This window comes from Bufo gargarizans, chromosome 4 (assembly GCF_014858855.1).
Source record: "Bufo gargarizans isolate SCDJY-AF-19 chromosome 4, ASM1485885v1, whole genome shotgun sequence".
In the NCBI taxonomy this organism is placed as follows: domain Eukaryota; kingdom Metazoa; phylum Chordata; class Amphibia; order Anura; family Bufonidae; genus Bufo; species Bufo gargarizans.
In genome coordinates this window covers 294,403,849-294,422,866 of record NC_058083.1, presented here as the reverse complement: position 1 = coordinate 294,422,866, position 19,018 = coordinate 294,403,849, and the positions used below count along the sequence as shown (strand labels likewise).

Genomic DNA, 19,018 nt, shown 5'->3' with positions numbered 1-19,018 from the left:
GCACTGTGCAAGATCTAGAAAACAGAACAGGAAGTTATAGAGCAAAACAAATATCTGTACTCAGAAGAATACCATATCCTCTGAATCTCCTATATTTTCTGGTAATAGACACCAGAAATCTGCTTCAGCCCTGCATCTATTATATGCCCAAGCAGGAAAATAGGCCCTGCAATCTGTCCGGTGGAAAAGAGTGGTCATCTGTAGTGGGAGCCCCATCCATTGGTAGCATGTTATGTCTACCCCACTTTTTCCCAGCCTCACGAGACGTGGGTCGAGTTGTCATAGGAGATAATCATTTTGGTAGAAAGCTCCCACTTGTACTTCAACTTATGGTCTCAGAGTGTTTTGGCAACCTCCAAAAACTGCCTGTGCAGCTGAGGCGTAGCCAGTGAAAGATCAATGTATAGCGAAACAAGTGAATGGAGCCAGCAGTGCAGTGTTGGACTGGAATACCTGGAATTAGGGCCCACAAGTAAAATTCATTCTGGGGGCCCACTGTACAGCGACATGCAAATATTACCTGCCCACAGAGAGGCAGACAGCAACTAGACGCTAACAGATGATTGATTTTGGGGTTCTCTGCAACAACTTCAAAAGGTGGGTCTCAGGAAAGAGGGAACTGGCTGACCCGCATCTATTCCTAGAGGCTATCTAAGGCTCCATTCAGACATCCGTAGAATGGGTCCGCATCCGTTCTGCAATTATCCGGAACGGGTGCAGAACCATTCATTCTCTATAGGGCCGGAAGAGATGTGGAGAGCACACTATGTGCTCTCCGCATTTCCAGGGCACGCCCCCGATCTTCTGGTCCGCAGCTCCGCAAGAAAATAGAGCATGTCCTATTCTTGGCCGCAATTCTATGTGGGTGCCGGCCGGTTGTATTGCGGATCCGCAATGCACTATGGACGTCTGAATGGAGCCCAAACCTTCCAATGTGTCTATAATAATAATATGATATAGGTTATTTGAGATGCTGTGCTGATGGACAGGTGGCCTACCTTTCTCAGGGGCCCACCGGGGATTCCCCTGTTCCCCTGTGGGCCAGTCCGAACCTGCAGCAGTGGGTGATGTTTCCGAGCTGTATCCATAATTCATTATTTAATATGATAATAGTGGATTCTAGCCAAAACGTTGCACGGCATTTGCAACCGACTTTGGCTTAGGCAGCCTGTAGGCACGAGACGGAATCAACTGCCTGCATAGTGCCTGCAAGTAGGCTGGAAGTTCCAAAGGAAGCACTGATTTGGTATATTCAGATATTGTTCTGCCTATCTATGTCTTCTAGATCTGTACCGTTAGCCTGCAGTAGAAGAACTTAGGAGTTGGGTGAGGCCATGGGACACTGCGGCTCACCTGAGTTATCATCCGCTAGCAGGTTGCTCCTGCCTGAATTCAGATTACTTGGAAAGACTGGGCTAGTAGATCAGATCTCTGCGTGGGGACGCTGAGATAGGCAAGCGGTGGGCGCCATCTTGGGTGAAGTCTGGTTTTGAAGACCAGAAGAAATCCGTAAATTTCTTCAGCGCCCCAACTCTTCCATTTTCCCCAGTTGGTGGGGCAGCTGTGAGGTCCAATGCATGTCTGTCAGCTGTAGCTGGTGTTAGGGACCAGAGGTATGACGAAGCTCACAAAAAAGTGGCCCCTACACATTATGGCCAAGCACGGACTGGGAACTTAAAGTGGCCCAGGAAAGAATACTAAAAAAGGCGCTGTTTTGTAGTTAGGTCCAAATTGATGTAAGGCAGGGCCAACAAAAGTAGGTGGGGCCAGCAATACCATATTGTGGCATATTATACCACCCCAACAGAGCCTAATACCACAGTCCATCACATAATAATGCAGCCAGCAACGCAAAATACACTCACCTAAAGAATTATTAGGAACACCTGTTCTATTTCTCATTAATGCGATTATCCAGTCAACCAATCACATGGCAGTTGCTTCTATGCATGTAGGGTTGTGGCCCTGGTCAAGACAATCTCCTGAACTCCAAACTGAATGTCAGAAAGGGAAAGAAAGGTGGGCTACAACAGCAGAAGACCCCACCGGGTACCACTCATCTCCACTACAAATAGGAAAAAGAGGCTACAATTTGCACAAGCTCACCAAAATTGGACTGTTGAAGACTGTAAAAATGTTGCCTGGTCTGATGAGTCTCGATTTCTGTTGAGACATTCAAATGGTAGAGTCCGAATTTGGCGTAAACAGAATGAGAACATGTATCCATCATGCCTTGTTACCACTGTGCAGGCTGGTGGTGGTGGTGTAATGGTGTGGGGGATGTTTTCTGGGCACACTTTAGGTCCCTTAGTGCCAACTGGCCATCGTTTAAATGCCACAGGCTACCTGAGCATTGTTTCTGACCATGTCCATCCCTTCATGACCACCATGTACCCATCCTCTGATGGCTACTTCCAGCAGGATAATGCACCATGTCACAAAGCTCGAATCATTTCAAATTGGTTTCTTGAACATGACAATGAGTTCACTGTACTAAAATGGCCTCCACAGTCACCAGATCTCAACCCAATAGAGCATCTTTGGGATGTGGTGGAACGGGAGCTTCGTGCCCTGGATGTGCATCCCTCAAATCTCCATCAACTGCAAGATGCTATCCTATCAATATGGGCCAACATTTCTAAAGAATGCTATCAGCACCTTGTTGAATCAATGCCACGTAGAATTAAGGCAGTTCTGAAGGCAAAAGGGGGTCCAACACCGTATTAGTATGGGGTTCCTAATAATTCTTTAGGTGAGTGTACATCCCCAGAAACTTCCACTGTCCGGCCATGAGGAGGGCTCAGGCGCCCCCTGGGCATCGGCCCACCGGGAAATTTCCCTGTAAGGTTTATGGCCGATCCGCTCCTGTGGCCAAGCTCTCCTTTTCTTACTGGACATCCTTATGGCACAAGTGTGTTATAGAGATTACCCCTTACTGTAGGTAGAGCTGGTAAGAGTGTGTATTATTCTGGGAGACTCAACACCACCATATATTGCAGGTGCACTACCAAAAACATTTCCATCAATAATCATCTTTATTTATACAGCACCCATAAATTCTGCAGCCAGGGGCGTAGCTATAGGGCAAGTAGGGGAAGCGGCTGCTTTGGGGCCCTGACCCAGAAGGGGCCCATCCAGGAGGAGGAGGACTAAAGGATTTTGTCAGGGCCCCCTCAACAGTATTACACAATGAAATTAGATACAGTGACAGTATAGACAGTGTAGGAAATGGATGGAACAGCTGGCGGGCCTGGTGTGAGAGAGCGATCTTTACTAGCCACAGGAATGGGGGCGGCATGAAAGGAAGGGGTTGTGAAAAAAATTACTGGGGGAGGGGGGCCCCATTCAAAAATTTGATATGGGGCCCAGTCATTTCTAGCTACACCACTGCCTGCAGCGCTTTACAATCGGAGGGTTCATGTACAAACCAAATCATACATTACATATGATAAGTCAGCCATTAAAACAAGAGCTCCCAAGGAGATGGGAGACAATAGGGTGATACAGAAGATCACTGGGGCTTTAGCTGCATTTAGTAGAGCTGTTCCTTTAATTGCCGGCTCATTGGGTGCGATATTTTTGGCGTCATCACTTAGTAAAACACTGCACTTTGTGCCAAGTGACAAACTCAGCCCTGCTGCCCCCGGCAGACCCAGCCATATCATGTTCTACTGTCATCCACACAGACTACTGCTGCTGAAAAGTTTGCCTGTGCTTTGCCTGACGGAGCCGATGACAGTGTCAGTAGTGCAGCCTCCTCCTCCTGTGACGTGCGGGTCTCTGCGGGAGTGTGCCCTGCACCTGGCTCCAGTCTCCCAGGGATGTGCACAGAGCGAATGGCGAGCCCCGGCTCCTGCGTGTCACCGCGCGGCCCCCGCCTGTCAGCAGCTTCTTCCTAGGACACAGGCTGCGGCTGCTGCAGCCTCACAGGCACATGCCGGGCTCCTCCGCGCCGCACTTACGGGCTGCAGGTAAGTGGCCGCTGCTCCTCCATCATAGGTGGCTGCACTTTGCGGGAAACACTTGGAAGTTCAGACCGTACTAGGAGGGCACACCTCATTCCTCATGGCCATGCTGGACCACCTCATGTGCCATAGCTGGGCAGAGTTCCGTGGACTGTAGCAGAGCCAACCATAGCTCCCCAGCATGGGCATTATTGCCACCGAATACTGTACAGGTGTACGACTGCTACCCTGCATTCACCTGAGGTCTGGGTACTGTGCCAAGGTAAGCTGAAGATGGGATAGACGTTAGGGCAAGAGATAGAGATAGATAGATAGATAGATAGATAGATAGATAGATAGATAGATATGAGATAGACAGATATTAGATAGATAGATAGATAGATAGATATGAGATAGACAGATATTAGATAGATAGATAGATAGATATGCGATAGATAGATATTGGATGGATAGATAGATAGATAGATAATAGATAGATAGATAGATAGATAGATAGATAGATAGATAGATAGATAGATATGCGATAGATAGATATTGGATAGATAGATAATAGATAGATAGATAGATAGATAGATAGATAGATAGATAGATATGCGATAGATAGATACTGGATAGATAGATAATAGATAGATAGATAGATAGATAGATAGATAGATAAATATTAGATAGATAGATAAATATTAGATAGATAGATAATAGATATATAGATAATAGATATATAGATAATAGATAGATAGGTAGATAGATAGATAGCTATGAGAGAGATATATAGATAATAGATATGAGATAGATAGATGGATAGACAGACAGATATTAGATAGATATTGGATAGATAGATACATAGATAGATAGATAGATAGATAGATATTAGATAGATAGATAGATAGATAGATAGATAGATAATAGAGCTGATACATAGATAGATATGAGATAGATAGTAGATCTGATAGATAGATAGATAGATAATAGAGCTGATACATAGATAGATATGAGATAGATAGTAGATCTGATAGATAGATAGATAGATAGATAGATAGATATGAGATAGATAGTAGATCTGATAGATAGATAGATAATAGATCTGATACATAGATAGATATGAGATAGATAGAATATTAGATATTACTTTTCCATTTGTTCCACAGTTTCTCATTAATAGAATAACGACTCTGTTAGGCTTCATTCACACGTCCGCAATTCTGTTCCGCATTTTGCGGAAAGGAATTGCGGACCCATTCATTTCTATGGGGCCACACTATGTGCTGTCTGGATCCGCATTTCCAGGTACCCAATTCCGTTCCCCCCAAAAATAGAACATGTCCTATTTTTGTTCGGAATTGCGTACAGGATTAGGCATTTTCTATTATAGTGCCGGAAATGTGCGCTCCGCAAAATGCGGAAAGCACATTGCCGGTGTCCGTGTTTGATGCGCAAAACACATACGGATGTGTGAATGGACCCTGAGGGTGGTCACGTCTCCGGGCTCCTGCTTTTTCTGACCGTTGCGGTAGTTCTGTCAGGAGATATGAGACATAAAAGTGACATTTTCCAGCAGGAATTACTGTCTTGTGAAGGCATAGTGTGAAGTGAGTTTCTCCGGCATGCAAAGTGTTAACCTTGGACCTGGGTGAAGCCTTTACTAGCGCTGTCTCAGTTTCCATCTCCTAGGTGGACATAGTTGCATTATGGTCCTCTGCCTAGTGATGGGTCTATAGAATTGGAGGTCGGGGACTCCAGTAAGTTTGGATGTTTTGGGATGGAGATGAGCCCCGTGATGTGCGGACGTTCTCTGCCACTTGGCTGGTATCAGGGCGTGCTGGAGATGCCTGGCATGTGATGTATAGTTCCTTCTGAGGTGGTTTGGAGGCTTCTATGATATATTATTAATACGGCCATAGGTGTCGCCTCTCCCATGTCTGAGCCCCTTTATACCGGAGACAAGCAGATCCCACTTAGGCTATATGTGTCAACATGCGGAATATGATACACGTTTCTATTAAATATGCCGGATTTGATGAAAGAACAATCTGGCATATGATATACGGTGTGAAGATGTGCAGGATGGTATAGAAATCACTGCAAGACTCAGGTGAAGTTGGAGCACACACAGTACGGTATATCAAAATCTTATTCCACAGGACCGATACATCAGAAGAATCTGCGGAGTATCCATACATACATACTGAAAAAGCGGTGGCAACACTGGAAAACTTGGACTAGTCACTTGCCTGTTGGCGGTACATATATGTTATATAGATACTGATGTAGCAGAGGTCATCTGTCAGCGCTCATTGTAATATCCCTATGTTATCTATGGTTTTCCGTAATGCTGCAGATGAATAACCCTCCTCGGAACAGTACAGATACAGATTCAGCTCTGCTATGCCTGTCAGATGTAATATGAATTCTGCAAGTGTTGCATAGGGACTGTATCACTGTTGCTGAGATTACCAGGTTAACTGGAATTTCCTACTCTTTTGCCGACGACTACCTCGGTGAGATGTATTAGCCATTTCTTTGTATAGCAGAACAGAATATACGGTTACGTTCCAAACCTAGCGCCCGCCGCGCAGAACTTAGAATTGAGCGAAGGCTGCTAACCGGATATTATAAAGCTACAACACGTCATATTATATAAATGTCACTAAGAAGTATGGCCCTATGACGGACCCACAGCCGTTCATATTGTAGTGAGCTACAACCCAGATGGCGGTACAGTATGCATAAAATAATCATTAGGTGGAAGTGCATCTGTCAGAAATGTGCCATTTGTCAGAAAATGATTTCCCGTAGCTTACTGAAGATCTAACGGCAGCGCCTAATAATAAAGAGACCTAGTATGTGTGAGTATAATATTACCTGCGGTCTAACATGGGCTATGCTTCTCCTGAAACCAGTCTTCACTTAGGCCCTTGAGAAGACAGCTAGGAACGCTGCAGTGTAAATCCTGAAAATCTCGGATGTTGAAGCTTTGGATAAGACATCCTCCTGTTCATTAAAATATAAATGAATTAAGTGGTGAAATGCGAATTAAACTAAAAACACAGGCCTGTGCGGCGGACTAAATATTTTATGAACCTGTGCAGAAGTAGGTCTTAGGAATATCGTTATAGCCGGTAATTATAACATTAATAAATCCATGGGCATCATGTGACTTGTGTGGAAAGGCTACTTACAAGTAGTAGAGCTGGGAAGACCGCTCTCATCTATATATACTGGTTAAAGGGCTTTACACTTAAGTGCCTGGGAGGAACTGGGTAAAGGTGTTGTCTGGGTTCAGCTCTGAACCCGGACATACCCAGAATTTCGCCCAGGCAGCCCCCCTGACAAAAGCATCGGATCAGTTCATGCTCCGATGCTCTCCTTTGCCCTGCGCTGAATCGCACAGGGAAAAGGCATTTTGTGGAGTTCCGGTGAGGAACCGCTCTCTCCTTAGGGCTGTCAGGTGGAGACTTCCGCCCAGCAGTGAGTCCAGTGATGTCACCGGCACTGATGGGTGGGCTTTAGCGCTGCCCAAGCCTGTAAAACGGCTAGGGCAGCGGTAAAGCACATCCATCAGAGCCGGTGATGTCACCAACCACACTGCTGGGCAGAAGCTTCCCCCGGCAGTGTGTTATTGTAAATAAAAAAAGCCCTTGCCCTGCGCAATCCTGCGCAGGGCAAGGGAGAGCATCGGAGCATGAGATGCTCCGATGCTAACATCAGGGGGGCTGCCTGGGTGAAAATATGGGTATGTCCGGGTTCAGCTCTGAACCCGGACAACCCCCTTTAAATATACAGGATTGTATAGATTTATTTTATGTAGAATGATTATGCTGCTTGGGGTATAGTAAAGTTGTGGAAAAGTTACCTACGTTACTACTTTAGAGATGAGTGAATTTTGTAAAATTTCTATCTGGGCTGACTCAATAAATTTTTGAAAAAGTTTGATTCAGGAATGACTCGATTCCACCTGAAACAAAGATGCGAAAATTGCCCTGAAAGTTGGTATATATGACTGTGTGGTCTTGAGTTATATTTTTTCTGGAAAGACATTAGGGCGATAGAGAGAGACTAGTATGCTGTTCTTGGTTTCTGGGTAATATATATACTCTGGGGAGTACCCTTTCTCTTTATGGAGACTGCCTTGTATGTGTTGTACACGTGCAGATTGTTTTAGGCCAGGTAATGTCCCTCTGGGTTTCTGGGAAAGTTATTCAAATTAGCTTTCCTAAGTCTGTCTGATGCCAGCAGATGTAAGGCTGGGTTCACACTTCAGTTATTTGGTTGGGTATTTCCATCAGTTATTGGGAGCCAAAACTAGGTACGGGTCAAAAACACAGAACAGGAGCAGATCTTTCCATCATACCTGATCTCTGTGGAGGCTTCACTACTGTTTTTGGCTCACAATAACTTATGGAAATAGCTGATCAAATAATTGAAGTGTGAATTCAGCCTAAGATGTGCTAATTTTCATACATCTTTTCCAGAAACTCAGAGGAGCGTAAACTAACGTGTGATACTCCTCATGCATACTTGCCACTCTCCACCACCAAGGAGAAACAGTACCGCAACATCTCACAGGGTAATTACCTAGAAAGAGCTGGGTTCCTGGTATGAGACATTCAGTTTCCCTTTCCATTGTGTGGGGACATAAGCACAGCAATAGATACAAATGTTATTATGAAAAAGCACTGATTGAACAATATGAGGCTACCACCAGGGGAAAATCGTATTCTCAAAATGCACTGATTGAAAAGTTTGAGGCTATCATTAGAGGAATATCTTATTATGAAAAAGCACTGATTAAAAAGTTTGAGGCTACCACTAGGGGAAACAGTTTGAGGCTACCACTAGGGGAAAACAGTTTGAGGCTACCAGCAAAAACCATTTATTCATAAATTGTTAGTAGGAACAACAGAGAAATGGCATCATATGGAGTTCTAGTAAATGGAAGGATTGGTGACCGATCCTTTTACACATAACAGTCAACCTTGCTTCACCTCATACGTTATGGAATAATGTATTATAAGCTGTTATATGGTCATATGGTTTTAGTAAATAGTCCTGGAACAGTGATTAAAGGAGATTTGCAGGAGTACAATATTAATGATGTATCCTCAAGGTGGGGGTTCAAGTAGCTGTTTGGAGAGGTTGTGGAGCTCCAGTGAGTGCTTCGGTCTTCTCGCAGCACACATTGTATAGCGGCTGTGCTTGTCCTGGCCCATTCACTTGAATGAGACTGAGTTGCAAATAGGCTAGAGTACTGAGAACTTTTCAAACAGCTGATCAGCAGGGATGCCGGGCAGGCAAACCGCCACTGATCAGACATTGATGACCCATCCTGAGGATCAATATTCTACTGGAAAACTTTACTGTTCCCCTCTCATACTGCTATTGTGTCCAAGTTTCTAGGAAATGAAAATCCTATCACTTCTGCGCCTACCTTGGGTGTAATTGCCAGACTTTTTGTATGTTTTGACGTGTGGAGCTAATGAAGAGGTGAACTGCTATCGAGATGATCTATTAATTTGCAGTTTATAATTGGTTCCTCTGCTGGTTATAAAGAGGTCACCATTCCACCTGTATCCATAACACAGAAAACATCATTATGTCAGCTCATGTTTCATTGAGCAAAATGCCCCCGGTCTTCTCTGGCATTAGTCATCAAATTTTATGAAAAAGGTTTCACTTCTCATTGCAGTTATGACAATTCCTAACACTTAGCGTTGACCTTCAGTATATAAAGCCAAAGAAGTTATATCTTCAGCCAAGTTTTCGAAGACAAAAGTTATGCTGTTAATATTAAAGTGCCTTTAATTGAAGAATAGTCTAAAGTACTGAGAAGTTAAAAAACACGTAGAGGGTACCATAAAATATGCCACAAGTTGTGGCAAATTTTTGGTGCAATTTGATATATCTAGTATTAGAAAAACGTAGTACTTAGCTCACCAGTGGGCAAGGCGTAGCAGGAAAGGGGTGAGCCTAAGTAAGAAAAGGGTATAACCAAACCTATTGCAAAGTAAGAAAACCAATGTGGTATAAAGCTAGGCAGAGTATATAGCCATGCAGCGAATAAATTATCAAGCGTGAACCAGTATAATAAATTTGGCAGATCTTTAGACTGCATTAGAGTACCGCCACACAGAGTTTTTTGGACGAGGAATTGAAGCAGATCTGCCTGCAGGATTTTCTGCCAAAGCCAGGAAAAAGAAGTATAAATCCTTCCTTTATATTTCTGATTCCTTTTGACTCCGCTTCTGGCTTTGGCTGAAAATCCTTCAGACAGATCTGCTTCAATACCTCTTCCAGAAGACTCAGTGTGAATCTAGCCTTACACTGTCTACATTTTAGTAAATTAGTAAATCTGCCCTAATATCTAGTACAGTATTTGAATTACCAGATGAATAGGTAATGAAAATGAATCTTAAAATGAATGTCATCTTTTCAAACCCATTCCAGTTTTAGACCCGAAATTAAATGTAGATTAGTTTCATAATATAACTTGATAGTGGTCAGAAGTCAAAGTCAAATCTCCTAATGGCCCACATGAATAAAGTTAAAATGACACAGTTGGTTTAATACTGAGTTCAGAGGGAGCTTGTTTGCAGCACGCTCCGGAACTCCCCCTAGTGGCAACTGCAGGCAGCAAGAATTCTATCAAAATGCGGTGCGAAAAGAAAGAGATTTAGAGCTGTGTATCAGAAAAGTGGGGTTCAGATATTATGATATTAATCACTACAGCATTTCAGACTAATTATCTTAATTATCATGGCAACATAGTAAAATAGTTTGGAAGGCTGAAAAAATCCAGTTCAGCCTGTTATCCTGCAAGTTGATCAGGAGGAAGGCAAAAAAAAACATGTGTGGTCGAAGCCAATTTTCCTAATTTTAGGGGAAAAAAATTCCTTCCCGACTCCAATCAGGCAATCAGAATAACTCCCTGGATCAACGACCCCTCTCTAGTAGCTATATCCTGTAATATTATTACGCTCCAGAAATACATCCAGGCCCCTCTTGAATTCCTTTATTGCACTCACCATCACCACCTCCTCAGGCACAGAGTTCCATAGTCTCACTGCTCTTACCGTAAAGAATCCTCTTCTATTTTGGTGTAAAACAAAGTTATATTGCTAAATAAGTTTCACTCCTGATTTCAGCCCACCTTTGCCTTCCCACAATCTTCATTAAAAATTTCTCACAATACAAATTCAATATTTTCTAGCATGGACACGTATAGTGTAAGCAATTTTTTCTCAGTGGTGGTCTTCTCAAACCACTCATCTGGAGTTATCAAGCCAAGAGGAAAATTAAAAGGGTTGGCCACTTTCTGGTTACTGCTGACCAATGTGTTGTGAGATGATTATATGGTACTTACTAATATGGCAGGTGTGGAAATTCTGCACCGTTTTCTATAGTTTATTAGGTATGCCCTCTTGTTTACAGTGTCTTTTGTGCTGTCCACACAGAGATCCTGTCCATAAGATGGCTGTTGATGGAGGGTCATGTGACCAGGCAAATCACCTCTATGTGATGCCTCCGCCATGTGATGCACCTGCTCAAAACGCCCAACAGAACAAATACAGATAGCAGGTGTAGTGTATTTGAATGGAGTAGGCATCATATGTTGGCGATTTGCCTTCATCAGCCATCTCATGGACAGGATCTCTGTGTGGACAGCACAAAAGACATTGTGAACAAGGGGGCATGCCTGATTAAATATAGGAAATGGTGCAGAATTTCAACAAATGCCATATTAGTAAGTATCATATGATCATCTTACATCCATATTGGTCAACAGTAACCAGAAAGTGGACAACCCCTTTAAGGAAGGACATATCTTGTATGTTATAGATTTTTATTAGCCAGTCCACATACACTGTAGTGTAGTTTTTAATCCTCTGATTAGAGAATTCAGCATTTTCAATCCTCTTTAGAAGACAGTGATGTGGATAAAGCACTTGGACCTCAGTCATAAAAACGATTGTAGGCCAAAGTCAGTGTTCATACCGGTATGTGATAAGATATCATACTGAAGCAGGTTATCAGATCCAAGTTAGAAACTGCCGCATCTGTAGAAATTAATTGGATTGCTGCTTCCATGTTGTAAGCCCATGTTCAGGCTAGCCTCATAGTTAAAGGGGTTGTCCCACTTTGCTGTTTCAATCTTACCAGCAGTAAATGTCCTGATAACTTCCTGCTTCTCAGGCAGTTGAGTGAAGGCCACGCCCCCTCATGACTCACCCTCAGAGCTCAGTCCCTGCTCGTTCATGTGGATGAGTCATCCACATGGAGCCTGCAGAGTATGTAAAGCCCATCCCTCTCCTGGCGAATCACTCAGTGACCACTGACCAATGCTAGTGAACTAATGGAGTAACTTGTGGCTGTCCTGCATTCTAATACACTTACACATAAAACCTGTGTTACAAACCCATTCTGTGCAGCAAAAACAATAAATCACTACAGCCCAAATGCATGTTAGCTAGTAGCCATATGATCTGTGCTAGATATAGATAGATATATTCACTGACTTATTACCCAGCTTTCCCGATGTCTGATATTATAACTGACTTATTACCCAGCTTTCCCGGTATCAGATATTATCACTGACTTATTACCCAGCTTTCCCGGTATCAGATATTATCACTGACTTATTACCCAGCTTTCCCAGTATCAGATATTATCACTGACTTATTACCCAGCTTTCCCGGTGTACAATATTATCACTGACTTATTACCCAGCTTTCCCGGTGTACAATATTATCACTGACTTATTACCCAGCTTTCCTGGTGTACAATAATATTACAGACTTATTACCCAGCTTTCCCGGTATCAGATATTATCACTGACTTATTACCCAGCTTTCCCGGTGTACAATAATATTACAGACTTATTACCCAGCTTTCCCGGTGTACAATATTATCACTGACTTATTACCCAGCTTTCCCGGTGAACAATATTATCACTGACTTATTACCCAGCTTTCCCGGTATCAGATATTATCACTGACTTATTACCCAGCTTTCCCGGTATCAGATATTATCACTGACTTATTACCCAGCTTTCCCGGTGAACAATATTATCACTGACTTATTACCCAGCTTTCCCGGTGAACAATATTATCACTGACTTATTACCCAGCTTTCCCGGTGAACAATATTATCACTGACTTATTACCCAGCTTTCCCGGTGTACAATATTATCACTGACTTATTACCCAGCTTTCCCGGTGAACAATATTATCACTGACTTATTACCCAGCTTTCCCGGTATCAGATATTATCACTGACTTATTACCCAGCTTTCCCGGTATCAGATATTATCACTGACTTATTACCCAGCTTTCCCGGTGTACAATATTATCACTGACTTATTACCCAGCTTTCCCGGTGTACAATATTATCACTGACTTATTACCCAGCTTTCCCGGTGTACAATAATATTACAGACTTATTACCCAGCTTTCCCGGTGTACAATAATATTACAGACTTATTACCCAGCTTTCCCGGTGTACAATATTATCACTGACTTATTACCCAGCTTTCCCGGTGTACAATATTATCACTGACTTATTACCCAGCTTTCCCGGTATCAGATATTATCACTGACTTATTACCCAGCTCTCCCGGTATCAGATATTATCACTGACTTATTACCCAGCTTTCCCGGTGAACAATATTATCACTGACTTATTACCCAGCTTTCCCGGTGAACAATATTATCACTGACTTATTACCCAGCTTTCCCGGTGTACAATATTATCACTGACTTATTACCCAGCTTTCCCGGTGTACAATAATATCACTGACTTATTACCCAGCTTTCCCGGTATCAGATATTATCACTGACTTATTACCCAGCTCTCCCGGTATCAGATATTATCACTGACTTATTACCCAGCTTTCCCGGTGTACAATATTATCACTGACTTATTACCCAGCTTTCCCGGTATCAGATATTAAGTCAGTGATAATATTGTACACCGGGAAAGCTGGGTAATAAGTCAGTGATAATATCTGATACCGGGAGAGCTGGGTAATAAGTCAGTGATAATATCTGATACCGGGAAAGCTGGGTAATAAGTCAGTGATAATATTGTACACCGGGAAAGCTGGGTAATAAGTCAGTGATAATATTGTACACCGGGAAAGCTGGGTAATAAGTCTGTAATATTATTGTACACCGGGAAAGCTGGGTAATAAGTCTGTAATATTATTGTACACCGGGAAAGCTGGGTAATAAGTCAGTGATAATATTGTACACCGGGAAAGCTGGGTAATAAGTCAGTGATAATATTGTACACCGGGAAAGCTGGGTAATAAGTCAGTGATAATATTGTACACCGGGAAAGCTGGGTAATAAGTCAGTGATAATATTGTACACCGGGAAAGCTGGGTAATAAGTCTGTAATATTATTGTACACCGGGAAAGCTGGGTAATAAGTCTGTAATATTATTGTACACCGGGAAAGCTGGGTAATAAGTCAGTGATAATATTGTACACCGGGAAAGCTGGGTAATAAGTCAGTGATAATATTGTACACCGGGAAAGCTGGGTAATAAGTCAGTGATAATATCTGATACCGGGAAAGCTGGGTAATAAGTCAGTGATAATATCTGATACGGGGAAAGCTGGGTAATAAGTCAGTGATAATATCTGATACCGGGAAAGCTGGGTAATAAGTCTTATATACTTATTACCCAGCTTTCCCGGTCTCTGATATTATCACTGACCTATTACCCAGCTTATATGGGGGGGGGGGCATCTGTGGAGGGCACTTATGGGGTGGGGGCATCTGTGGAGGACACTTATGGGGTGGGGGGGCATCTGTGGAGGGCACTTATGGGGTGGGGGGGGGCATCTGTGGAGGGCACTTATGGGGTGGGGGGGCATCTGTGGAGGGCACTTATGGGGTGGGGGGGGCATCTGTGGAGGGCACTTATGGGGTGGGGGGGGCATCTGTGGAGGGCACTTATGGGGTGGGGGGGGCATCTGTGGAGGGCACTTATGGGGTGGGGGGGGGGCATCTGTGGAGGGCACTTATGGGGTGGGGGGGGCATCTGTGAAGGGCACTTATGGGGTGGGGGCATCTGTGGAGTGCACTTATGGGGTGGGGGCATCTGTGGAGTGCACTTATGGGGTGGGGGCATCTGTGGATGGCACTTATGGGGTGGGGGGGCATCTGTGGAGGGCACTTATGGGGTGGGGGGGGGCATCTGTGGATTGCTGCCTGGACTCCTTCTGGGCGTCCTCGGTTGCTATGACGCCGTGCGCTCCCTCATGCTGCCGGAAAACAGTAATACACTGCTATGATCTGTAAGATGTATCACTGTATTCCGGTGGCATGAGGGAGCGCACGGCGTCATAGCAACCGAGGACGCCGTGTGCTCCGGCGCCCAGAAGGAGTCGGCCCGTGACTAATAGGGCCCAGGGGAGCATATCAATCACTAACCTCTGCCACCGTGATCTTCCAGGGCCCTCCTCCCTCCTCTAGAATCTGCAGGACAGCAGCGTAGCAGGCAGACAGTCTCTCTCCCCGGCACTATCTCCAGCATGCAGGACACGCCTCCCCAGCTTGTAAAACAGCCATGCGTGCGCGTTCTCGAGCGGCCGGCTGGGGAGAAGGTAGGACATTGTGCGCAGGCGCGGCACATACAAGCCCCGCAAGTATCCGGCCGTATCCATGGGATACAGGTAGACAACAGAGGCGCAGATGAAGGCATTTTTCAGGAGAACCGTGCAAGTTAGGAAATGGAAGTTATTTAGAAGATTATTCAAGGACACTTGGGGAAACTGATTAACAGCAATTAATGAAATGGGACAACCCCTTTAAGTTCTAGCGACTCGAACAGAAATTCTATACTACCCTGTCCAGCAAACGTCTTGATGGAACAGAGTCTTACGGTGCCAAATGATGACATTGCCATTAGAAAATTGCCAATGAGGTTGTTCTCAGAAATGCTTCTCTACAACTATCAAAACAGAATAATAAAATGCCAGTGTGAATACAGCCCAACATGAACTGGATGAACTCTATAGGGGGGATTTTATGGTGCACAAAAGTCTCAGATTCTTGGGCACGTGGCATTTTGTGGAAAACTTTTTAAATTTTGTGTTATTTTCGACACTGCTTTAGAAAGGTGAGTGTGGCCTACAGCAATGCAATAAATGTACTATTATTTATGTCAGAAACTGGCATAAATTGTAGTGCAATTCTTTGCCAACAATGCACTATGGTTTGATTTTCTGGCATGCGGGGGCTGCCTGAAGAAGCACTACATTTATGAAGAGGCGTGTGCCTCTCCTTAAATTTGGTGCATCTTACTCGAGTGCACTTCTTATTAAGACTGACATATGAAATTAAAAGTCTAAGGGTCCATTTACATGTCCGCAAAATAGGTCCGCATCTGTTTCGCAATTTTGTTCAGTTTCAATGGGGCCAGAATGGGAAGTCCTCATTTGCGTTCCTCAAAAAAATGGAACATGCCCTATTCTTGTCTGCAATTGCGGACAAGAAAAGGCATTTTCTATGAGAGTGCCGGCGATATGCGGAACGCACATTGTCAGTGTCTGTGTTTTGCGAATCTACAAAACACATACGGGGGTGTGAATGGACCCTAAATAAATTCTCCACATAGAATATAATTGATCACTATGGTAACACTGGTAACTCTTTTTCTATAGGACACCAAATATGCCTAGAGATCTTCTTTAATGAGGTTTACTTATAAGTTATTAGTGTTGTATTTGTATTATTTTTAAGTCAACTGACTGTTAAAAACATTGATATGTGGATGTATTGGGTTTGCTTTGCTTTTAGGTCATTTCATATTCTTGGATTAGGGGGTGCTACTGTATGTGGTAAAAGAATAATAAAAGCTGTATTAGAAAGTAAGATGCAATATAGCATAGATGAAATATTTAGCTCTTCAGTGAATCTAGGCCATAGAGCTAGGGAGCTAGAGGGCATTCAGATTCACTGCATTGGAATGAAGTCATCTGGGGCGGTGAACTGGGTATTGGGAATTAATCTGATTCTTTATTCCTCTTTGGGTACATTTATAGCACGTATAGAAAATGCAGAGTTCAGATATAAAGATTTAATGCCTGAAGTGATGCATGCGGTGTGCAAAATCTAAAATAGCCCATTAATGACTAACTGGTTGTCCGTGCATCAGCGATATTCTTAGTTTTAACTAGAAAATCTTTGCTATTCCATTCTTTCCGTCATTCCAACTCATTTTTGCACTTGGTTTGAAACACAACATATATCCCAATTTTTAAAAAAGAAAAATAGGACACAGACAATGTGGCAGATTTACTAAAGCCGTCTAATATTTAGACAGTGTAAAGGTAGATGCCCCAAATTTAGCATAGTGGTAGATCCAACTTTAATAGTCTAAATGAATATGTGCCCGAATGTTGCCCAAAATTTTTGAACAAATTTAGCACACATTGGCCCAGATTTACTAGTGTATCAGTGCCTAGAATCTATCTAAAAAGTGCTGCAAATTTGGCCCAATTATAGTTTCTACATTTAAAGTGGAGTGGCAGAGCTTCGTTAGGAAGAGGATGTGGCCTTAGATTAAATGGTTTAGGCCAAAATTGCTCCACAATTCTGGAGTAAAGCTCTCTCTCAAAGTAAGACAACCAGTAGTATGGAGCTAGATAAAGGTGCCCATCCCTTGTGAGAAAGTAAAGGGAATGGTCTGGGAAAAACAGGTACCTGTCGCCCAGCAGATTGCATTTGTATGTGGTGAAACCCAGGATTTGTCTGTCTCCACCTGCGAGCCGGCTGAGACAGATGTGGAAAGCAGGAAAGAGTGGTGATCTATGTCAGGCATAGCTGCTGTAGACCTTTTTGTAAAGTCCGTTATGGTGCTTTTTATGGAGTGGAGTAGGTTGGTAGTGGAACTCTTTACTCCATCCTGGGTTTCTCCCTAGCTCACAGCCGTGGATCATGTGGCTCGTAAGGAGATATAATCTCCTTCAGAGAATCAGAGTTGTGCACTACCTGGGGACTTGCATATGCTGTGTTGCTGTACCAACCAAGATAACCATGTGCCACCTGGTTCAGTGGAACCATAGCGTGGGTCTGGCAGCTGGGCCCGAACAGAGGGATTGTTTTGTGTACTAGCTAGTGGCTGGAGAGCTGATGTGTTTATTTATACCTGAGTTAAATGGGGGCATATCGGTAGGATATGTCCCCATTGTCTGATAGGTGCTGGGACCCACAACTACATCGGGGATGGAGCCCCAAAAACGGAGGAGTGCGCATTGTGCATTCACCCCCTATTCATTGCTATGGGGCCGCCAAAAATAGCTGAGCCCTGGTTCGGCTATTTCTGTTGGGCCCATAGAAGTGAATAAGAGTGGCGGCTGGTCATGCGCGGTGGAGATTGCTTTGTGGTGGCCAGACTGGAGTCCTCAAGCCACCACTTTGCGGGGCTCTGTTTAGGAGATAGGTGTGGGTCCCACAGCACATCCTCGCAATAGAGATGAGATGAGACAACCCCTTTAAGGCTGCTTATGTTTAGTTTGAAAGTGTGAATAAAACACTGTTTTGGACTTTAATCTGTTGGTGTCCCTGTCTACCAGAACAACTCCTCACACCCTTCACACCATGTCCCGTATCCTGCTAAGACCTCTTGTTACATGAGGCACAAACATGTAGAAACCAAGAAATGAGGGGCAAGCCATATATTCCAATTCTTTTTACACAAATTTCAGTAGAATTCTGGCACATTTTAATTAGTATATCCTCCCCAATGAGTGGCAGCCACACTACTACTATGATAGAGTTAGCTATAGGGCCCCCAAAAAATTTGCTGCCATTTTACACTAATTTCAAACTATAACAGTGCCTGCTACATATATTTTATAATATTTCCTATAGTGGTCATGAAAGATTAAAGGGGTTTATCAGAGACTTTTACACTGATGACCTACCCTCTGGATAGGTCACTAGAGGGGTCTCTCTGGTCATAGTGATGGTCTTACTAAAAAAATTAAATAAGACTGCCTGCCATGCCAAGTCCAAACATAGACAGAGTAGAATACATGTAGCAGCTT

At 43.6% G+C, this 19,018-nt stretch overlaps 1 protein-coding gene and 1 long non-coding RNA gene across 3 annotated transcripts in view; one reads left to right on the top strand and one right to left on the bottom strand.

Moving 5' to 3' along the window:
• The window catches only part of LOC122934717, a 178,553-nt gene extending 162,878 nt beyond the window's left edge, over nt 1-15,675 (bottom strand). Inside the window, exons 1-2 of the long non-coding RNA XR_006388674.1 lie at nt 15,399-15,675; nt 6,825-6,953 (exon numbers count right to left, since the gene is read on the bottom strand). This is a non-coding gene — a long non-coding RNA (uncharacterized LOC122934717). The remainder of the gene's footprint in view (nt 1-6,824; nt 6,954-15,398) is intronic.
• Nucleotides 3,833-19,018, top strand: part of HS3ST5 (heparan sulfate-glucosamine 3-sulfotransferase 5) — a 254,824-nt gene continuing 239,638 nt past the window's right edge. For both annotated transcript variants that reach the window (XM_044290379.1, XM_044290378.1), the window contains exon 1: nt 3,833-3,971. The gene's annotated coding sequence lies outside the window, so the exon portion shown is untranslated. The remainder of the gene's footprint in view (nt 3,972-19,018) is intronic.